The sequence below is a fragment of the Balaenoptera physalus genome (genome assembly GCF_965194825.1).
Source record: "Balaenoptera physalus genome assembly, chromosome: 5".
Lineage (NCBI taxonomy): Eukaryota > Metazoa > Chordata > Mammalia > Artiodactyla > Balaenopteridae > Balaenoptera > Balaenoptera physalus.
The window spans coordinates 10,668,846-10,678,106 of record NC_138884.1 but is presented as its reverse complement, the minus strand read 5'-3'; positions in this window follow the sequence as shown (position 1 = coordinate 10,678,106).

Here is a 9,261-nt window from a genome sequence, read left to right as displayed (position 1 = left end):
ATAGAGATAGTGAGTGTGTGTTTGTATCCCAAATAATTCTAATACAAGGTAAAAGAATAACATTTTTAAAAAAGCAAAAATAAATGAAGAGCTATGGGAGTTATTCAGAGATTACTTTTCATCCTTTCATTGTTATAAATTCATGTTTGTGCATAGAGAGAGTGATAGAGATAGAGAATCTCTTTATGGAAAATTAAACTTCATGAGGCAAGAGATTTTGTCTTTTTATCTCATCACTGTATCTCTAGAGTGTGGCACATTTATGTGTTTATTAAATAATTGGTGAAAGCAGTTCTCAAAAGTAATTTCAAGTTTTCTGAATCTTTTTAATCCCTAAATATCACTTTCTCCACTGAGCCAGAGGTAACTTATGTACAGTGTTAATCATATTATGTATGCTTTCATACATAATATGTTAAATCATTGTCTTCCATTGTGCCTAGAATACCACCCAGATTCTCAGGCACTGAATGATCTTCTTACCACTCCAGTCTCATCTCACACCACTCTCTTCTTTGCTACTGTGTCCCAGTCAAGCAGGTGCTCTCTTAGTTCTCAAACTTGTCACTTTGTCATTGAACTTTTTTTTAGACCCCTTGCTTAGAAATCTGTCTTCCTGTTCTTCCAGAGGCTGCTTCCTTCTCACAATTAATTCTCAGCTTATGTAGTTCCCTCTTTCCTATGAGCATCTCGTTCAATATATATTGCACAATTAGTCATTCATTTACTGTTTATTTCCTTTCCACCACATGTCACAATTAGCTGTTATTTCACTTATTTACTTGTTTTCAGTCATTCTCCCAAATGAGTCACTAAATCCCACGATGGCAAAGGAACACACCGTCACATTCATTTGTTTTATCATATTGCCTAGCATGGTATCTCACATACAGTAGGTGCTTAATAAGAATTGTAAATTGTAAATTGAGTGGATTAAAATTACCCTCTGAAAACCCATCCCTCTTCATTTGTATTTCTCTTTAAACACTTAATTCTTCCAACCTTACGTTAGAGTTCTTTGGAGTGTAACTGGGAGGTAAGGTCCTCATTTGTCCAGGGCAAAATGCGTTTTGTATTTCATATTTTATCCTCCATAGCGTAGATACCTCTAGCAGTCTGCTATGGTAGATGCTGTGATATACCACCCAGGCCCCTTTTCAGGAATGGAGAATTTTCTCCCAACTGCTGGAAGACAGCCCTCAACTGTCAGTCTTCTTTGGGAATGTTCTCAGCTGAAGAGAACAGTCTTGCCCAATATCATACTTCCCAGCAACAGCCTGCAGCAAATGACCAAAGTTGAAATATAAAGACCGACCACTCCCCCTCACTGCAACTATGGACAACTCTTAGTGGGATTGGCTTAAGTCTTTGTTGGGACTGAAGAGCAGCTCATCTTCTCCCTCTATCCACAGCCATTCCCTTCCCCAACCTTCCATAAAGTGTTGATCCCAGGAACACTCTCTAATAAACTCCCTTGGAAATAATCTTCATCTCAGGTTATGCTTCCCAGGGAACTTGAACTGCAACATCTGCAAATATTTATTTCCCTCTTTTCCATAGTAATAGAACACCTTATTTTTAGCTGTATCACCCAGAATAAAGGCTACACATCCTCATTTTCCCTGCAGTCAGTCACGGCCATGTGACTAAGTTCAGTGTGTTGTAAGCAGAAATTGTGTGCCCAACTGCCAGAAAGTATCTTAAAGGAAAGAAATGCGCTTGCATCTTTCTTTACCTCTCCCTCCTTCCTGCTGGATGGAATATCTGGAGATCTGACAATCACCTGTTATCATGAAAATAACGAGAAATCAAAATTCACGGAGGGCAAAACGTTAGCATGGACACACCTGGGTCCCGGACATCATGATTATCATTCCAATGCTAGGCTGACCATATCCAGACTTCCTGAGTAAGAGAGAGAAGTAAACTTCTATCCAGTTTAATTCACAGTTAATGAGAATTTCCAGTGATGGACATCCAACTCAAATGCTAACTAACATAGTAACTGACACAGAGCTTCAGACGTTGTAGACTGTCTTTGAAAATAATTTTGAAGGTTGAATCAATCAATAAATAAGTAATTATGGAAAAGTTACTTTTTTTTAAAAATTTATTTATTTATTTATTTATGGCTGTGTTGGGTCTTTGTTTCTGTGAGAGGGCTTTCTCTAGTTGTGGCAATCGGGGGCCACTCTTCATCGCGGTGCGCAGGTCTCTCACTATCGCAGCCGCTCTTGTTGTGGAGCACAGGCTCCAGACGCGCAGGCTCAGTAATTGTGGCTCACGGGCCTAGTTGCTCCGCGGCATATGCGCTCTTCCCAGACCAGGGCTCGAACCCGTGTCGCCTGCACTGGCAGGCGGATTCTTAACCACTGCGCCACCAGGGAAGCCCGAAAAGTTACTATTTTTAAGGCAAGTTTTTCCTATGATTATGACTAAAAGATAACAGAACAAAAGAAGGCAAAAATATCTTAATAATGAGACTGTTTCTTGAATAGCACCTTAACAATTTATGGTTGAAGACAGAAAAAAACATCAAATATTATGCTTTGGTTTAAATGACCTTGACTAGGACTATAAAAATATACATCCTCTTCCCAGTGCCCCAATTTCCCTCTTTGCTTGCGTCTCTATTATAGATATAATTTCATACCTTCTTAGATATATTTGGTAAAGTCTAAGAAAAGTGGAGTGTTCTATACAATCCTCTATTAGAATTATTCAGCTTCAAAAAGAATAAATCATGCTAAAAAGTTGACATTTCTCTTGCACTTGGTGAAGTGTTTCTCAGCTGGCTCCTAAGAAACTAGTGTACTAATAAAATATAACTCAAATTTAATTTTTCATCTTATAATGGGAAAAGAATAAAATTTGGTACTCTAAAAGTTATTTTATTTTTATCAGAAATGTCATCAAGATAAAATGTCATTATTCAAGGGAAGAAAGAATAGTCATGGGTGTTGAGTCTGGAATCAGTCAAATCTGAGGTCAACTGACTATCATTTATTTGCTGTATCTTGGGCAAACTACTCAGGTACTTCTGTTTCCTTACCTCTTAAATGGGGTGTACATAATAATGCTTTCTTCACATATCGTAGCCTGTACTAAGTTGACTTGGATCTTTCAGTCTTTTCTAATTCTTGGTATTGATTGGCGTAACCCATCTTATCAACTTTATTTATGTCTCCTCCTTAGTCAGCCTTGTCTATTCAGTATCTCCCCATCTTCTGCATCAACTTCTATGTGACTCCCAAACACACAAAGACATGCAGAATGTCTTCATCTTTTTTTATGACTTTGTAATGTCTCCCACTTAAGAAATTAAGATATAATTCACATGCTATAAAATTCACATTTTTGAAGTCTACACTTCAGTGGTTTTTAGTATATTCACAAGGCTGTACAACCATCAACATTATCTATTTCCAGAACATTTTCATCATCCCATAAAGAAACCCCAGCCCATTAGCAGTAAGTCCCCATTCTCCCCTGAACCCCTAGCAAAAACGAATCTACTTTTTGTCACTATGGATTTGCCTGTTCTGTATATTTCCTATAAATGGAATCATACTATATGTGGCCTTTGGTGTCTGGCTTCTTTCACTTAGCATAATGTTTTCAAGGTTCACTCCTGCTGTAGCATGTACCAGTACTTCATTCTTTTCTTAGGCTGAATAATATTTGCTTGTGTATATATACTACATTTTGTTTATCCATTCATCAGTTAATGGAGGTTTGGGTTATTTCTCTTTTTTTTGGCTATAATAAATAATGCTGCTATGAGCATATGTGTATAAGTTTGTGTAGACATCTGTCTCAATTCACCTAAGAGTAGAATTGCTGGGTGATAAAGCAACTCTCTGTTTTTGAGTAACTGTTAGATTTTTTAAAATTAATTTTTATTGGAGTATAGTTGCTTTACAATGTTGTGTTAGCTTCTACTGCACAGCAAAATGAATCAGCCATACATAGACATATATTCCCTCCCTTTTGGATTTCCCTCCCACTTATGACACCACAGTGCATTAAGTAGATATTAGATGTTTTTTCAAAGTGATTACAATATTTTACATACCCACCAGCAATGTATGGAGGGTTCCATTTTCCCCACATCCTCATCAACACCTGTAATTTTCTGTCTTTTTGATTATAGTCATTCCATTGTGTGTGATCATCATTATTTTTGTATTTCTGCTCTTAAACATGTAACACAATAGGAGTCAAGGAGAATATTTTTAATTAAATTGTTACCAAATTACTCCAAAATTTTCTTCTCTTTTCTGGGAATGTTCTTTCCCATTTTATTTGCCTTTCCAGATTCTACACATGCTTTTCATTTACTGCCCTTACAGAAGACTTAACCAATGATTCTAGCTTATAGTTGTTTTGTTGTTGTTGTTTTTGTTTGTTTTTACCCTGAGCTTTATGGCACTTACTGTCTACACTGCCCACTTATTTACTGCTTTGCAATATTATCTTCCTATTCATACTCCTTATCTTCCCAACTCTATCTGTATGTTGTTTGATGTGTAGAACCATGCCTCATACTTCTGAGTGTCTCCTATAGCACTTAGCATTTTCCCAAATTTATCTAGTAGGGCCAAAGTAAAAGCCTTTGAATACTGCTTTATTATTAATTTGGGAATATCACACTTTCCTGGTTTTCTCTCGGTTTTTGTTTTTTTCTACATTATTTTCTAAATACTGTAAGTGTCATTTTAGCATCAAAGTTTAGATATTCTTAACTGAAATATTTATGGCCATGCTTCATTCTGTAGCCTTTTAGGATATAAAGCAAAACATTTTTTGATAAAATGAAATGAAATGTTTCTTTCAAGTAACATTCAGCCCTTTAAAATTGTTTGTCTACTCTAAAACCATTTTTAACAACCTGAGTAATTTTGATAAGATTTGGTAAATTACTTTCAATATATTTACCATTTGATTTGTGTTTCAGTGAGCCATTGGGTAATGGTAGGTAAAATAAATAAAATAAAAAATTTTGAAGTTGGCAAAATCATATATTTCTTCGTTAATAGATGTCTTTGTCGATGTAAACATGGAAAAGAAGAAAGTAAGAAAGAAAGAAAGGAAAATCCTTCCTAAACTTTGTGCTTTCAAAATAACCCAATTCTCTGTTCTTTTTTTTTCAGAAAACCAGTGGACTATCCTCCACATGTCCACTTCTTTACCCCCTGGTCTTCCCACACCCCTACCAAGAGGAAGGTTTTTATTGCTTCTCATTTCAGTTGAATCAGATATTCTCAAGCTTGCCTTGACCTGGCTTCTTGGTGACCTCTTTTTTGCCAAATACTAATGGTCAATTCTCAGGCTTCCTCTTATTCAAGTGATCAGCAGCATTTCACATGTTGGTGCCACGATCTTTCTAGAAATGCTTTCTTCACTTGGAATGTGGGAAATAAGACTGTCCTGAATTTTCATCTCATCTCATTGGCCAGTCTTTCCCAAGTCTGTTTCTTACTCCTCCTATGCTCCCAACATCTAAAGTTAGAGCGTCCCCTAGCTTAGTACAGTACGTGGTCCCCTTGCATTCCCTGTCTCCATTTAGTACTTAGACGTCATCTCATATCCAAAAATTCTTAATATCACCTATGTCCAGTTGACTCTGACATTTATGTCTCTAATTCAGTAAATATTAGATAAAGTTATTATCAATAATAATATCTATTTTATCTCTATCTTTGCGTATTTCTAAGCCAAATCTCCAGCCTAGGGGGGAGAAATAAACCATCCATGTGAGAGATACATCCTTGAGTGAACACAACGACTCATTTTTTAAATTAAAGACACAAGTTAGTTGAAAGCAAGTATTTTTCTCTATTAAATAATCCATAGAAATTTTGATAGAAAAGAATCCAGGGACTACACTGGATCATAGGAAAGAAAAAAAAATCAGACCACCAAAAATTAACTGATGTAGAATAAAGTTTATCTGTAAGAGTGGAGGACTGTACAATATTTTACAGTCAAAGCATACCTGCAAAGATGGAAAAACAATTCTAGTTGCAGGAAATTGATGTTATAATATTCAATGTCAGTCAGAGATCAATTTATATTATGAAAAATTTATATGGTGACTTGAATATCTTAGAATTTTCAAATCCCCTCTCCCTCAAACTTGAATGACATGGATAAATTTACCATCAGTCAGCATATGATTGTGGGAAAAGGAGGAGGAAATGATTAAGGTTGAGTTCAGTAATGTGCAATGGAAAATGACACAAAATCATATTTTTCTGGTATTTGAAAAATGAGGTCATCAGCATCAAATAATTTTGAACATTCTCTACACCACCTGGTTTGCTCTTGAAGAGTGTTTAATAGAGAAAAGTAAAATAACACATACATAAAGAGAAAGTACTATCATTGATTTTGAGCCAAAAAGGGATAGGAACGCTTAATTTTTATAAAAACACGTGTAACCTTTAGGGAAATATTTGAAGGAAAAAGGGAAGGCTTTGTAAAAATCCTGACAGATTTTATTGCTAAGTCTTCATGTGACCTAAGTCAATGCTGCTTTGTAAACGTGTCACAATAATACTGGAACTAAAACCTACCATTTCTAATTGTAATATGTGGAATAAATGCTTATTTGAAAGAAACCTGGGGCTCCATTTATCCCTGCTGGGATCATTTTCATTTTCTATGCTGTTATCACCCTGTCTGCTTTTTCCATTTTCTTTTCTCTAGCTATTTCATGTAACATTTAAATGTATCTGAGCTTTATGTGTGTAAGCTAAGCCCTCTATGATTTTAAAAAAATAATAAAACAGCAGATATGTGATAGAGGTGATAGTATAACGAATTAGTTGCTTTAGTAGTAACAATAATACAAATAATACCAGTGCATTATTTTTGAGCCTCCTCATTTAAAGTTACAGATGATGCAGAATGTAGGATGCTTATGATTATAATTAACTGCTCAATTCTCTGATTTAGTGCTTAAGAAGATTAAAATACTTTAAAATAAGTAGATTCAAGGAAAAACTATATGAACAGTAAAATGGTCATTTCTATTAAAGAAGTGCCACTGAGTTTGGGGATTGGTGCAAACAAAGCAATTGCAAAACCCATTTTGAAAAATCAGAGAAATTTGGCTATGGACTGGGTATCTGATAAACAGGAATAATCTGATATAGTTACATGTGATAAAGGTTTGGTAGTTACTTATGAGTATGGCTTTATTTTTAGAGATACAGATTAAAGTAGAGGGATGAAATGACTAGATCTGGAATTGCTTTAATATATTTCAATAAAGGAAAAAAGAATAATGACCAGAATTTTGTCACAATCTTGATACTTTCATTTGGGTCTAGGGCATGTGGGAGTTTATTTTATTATTTTCTTTTTTTCTAAATATATTTTTTAAAGGAGGACTGAATGCAAAAGCAATGAAAAATTGCTTAGAAATGCATAAAAAAAGAAATGCTGATAGTTTTAAAACTGCCATTTGTTTTGCTTATTTACTTTACTTCTCGCGCAGAAGGTGATTTAGACCAAAGAATTCCACCGTAACGATTTGTGTCACTGTCTGTAGACCACTTGATTGCCTTTATAGAATGGTGGATGAGGCCATACAGCTAAGTCCTGACCACATCTGACCACAACTCGCCTCCCTGTGGGCACCACGCTGGCCTCCTTGGATGCTGTTACCTCAGGACTGTGCACAGGCTATTTCTTCTGCTAGGAACACTTTTCCCCAGGTCACCACATAGCTTGCTTCCTTACTCCTTCAGGTCTTCCTTATTTGTCCTACCATTGAGGCATTCACTGATTATTTAATTTTACTTATCTATTTTTGTGATTTTTAATTTGTGGTATAATTGACACATAAAATGGTAAGATATTTAAAGTGCACAACTTGATGATTTGATATAATTATATTCTGCAAAAGGATTCCCCCATCAAGTTAACACATCCATCACCTCGTAGACTTACCTTTTATGTGTGTGAAAACTTTTAAGTTCTACTCTCAGCAAATTTCAATGATACAGTAGTGTTGTTGATTATAGTCACCATGTAATACATTAAATCTGATTATTTAATTTAAAATAGCAACACCCACCTCCCCTGCCCTAATAGTTTTTTTTCTCTACTTTATTTTTATCATCTCATATACTATACAATATACTTATAATTTTGTATGTTGTTGGCCCCCTCCCAACAAGAATGTAAACGCTTACTTAGCCATGAAAAAAGAATGAAATAATGTCATTTGCAGCAATATGGATGGACCTAGAGATTATTATACTGAGTGAAGTAAGTCAGACAGAGAAAGACAAATATATGATATTGCTTATATGTGGAATCTAAAAAAATAAATGATACAAGTGAATTTATTTATAAAAAAGAAATAGACCCACAGGCATAGAAAGCAAAATTATGGTTACCAAAGGGGAAAGAGGTGGGTAGGGACAAATGAGGAGTTTGGGATTAACATATACACACTACTATATATAAAATAGATAACCAACAAGGACCTACTGTATAGCACAGGGAACTATACTCAGTGTTTTATGATAACCTATAAGGGAAAAGAATCTGAAAAAGAATATATATATCTGAATCACTTTGCTGTACACCTAAAACTAACACAACATTGTAAATCAACTATACTTCAATTAAAAAAAGAATGTAAACTCTATGAAGGCACCTCCATAGTTCCAGTATTGCTGACTAAATTAATAGGGCAGATTCTGAAAGATAGAAGAGTAGAAATACAGCAATTGTTATATTTTTACCAATGTTTACCAGACAAGAATTTGGAGAATGGGAGAGGGTGCTGAAGGAAGAAGGGCAGTGTTGCAAATGTGGTTCATCCTAGACAGGCCAAGAAGCACAGAACCATTCTGCTGGTTCAGAAATATCTCAGACAACTTTTCACAGCACAAGATTCCGTCTGAGAGATATTTTGGCTGGGTGAAGAATTCTAGGTTAATAGTTTTTTCTTTTAGTACTATAAAGATGTTACTCCAAAGTCTTCTAGCTTGCATTTTGCATTGTTTCTGACAAAAAAAAAAAAGATCTATTGACATCTTTATCTTTGTTCTCCTATATGAAGTTATCTGTGTTCTCTGGCTGCTTTTAAAAGTTTTCTTTATTACTAGTTTTAAGCAATTTGGTAATGATATGCACTGGTGTATTTTTCATGTTTCCTGTGCTTGCAGTTCTTGGATCTGTGGGTTTAAAGTTTTCATCAAATTTTGGGGGAAATGACCATTATTTCTTCAAATACATCTA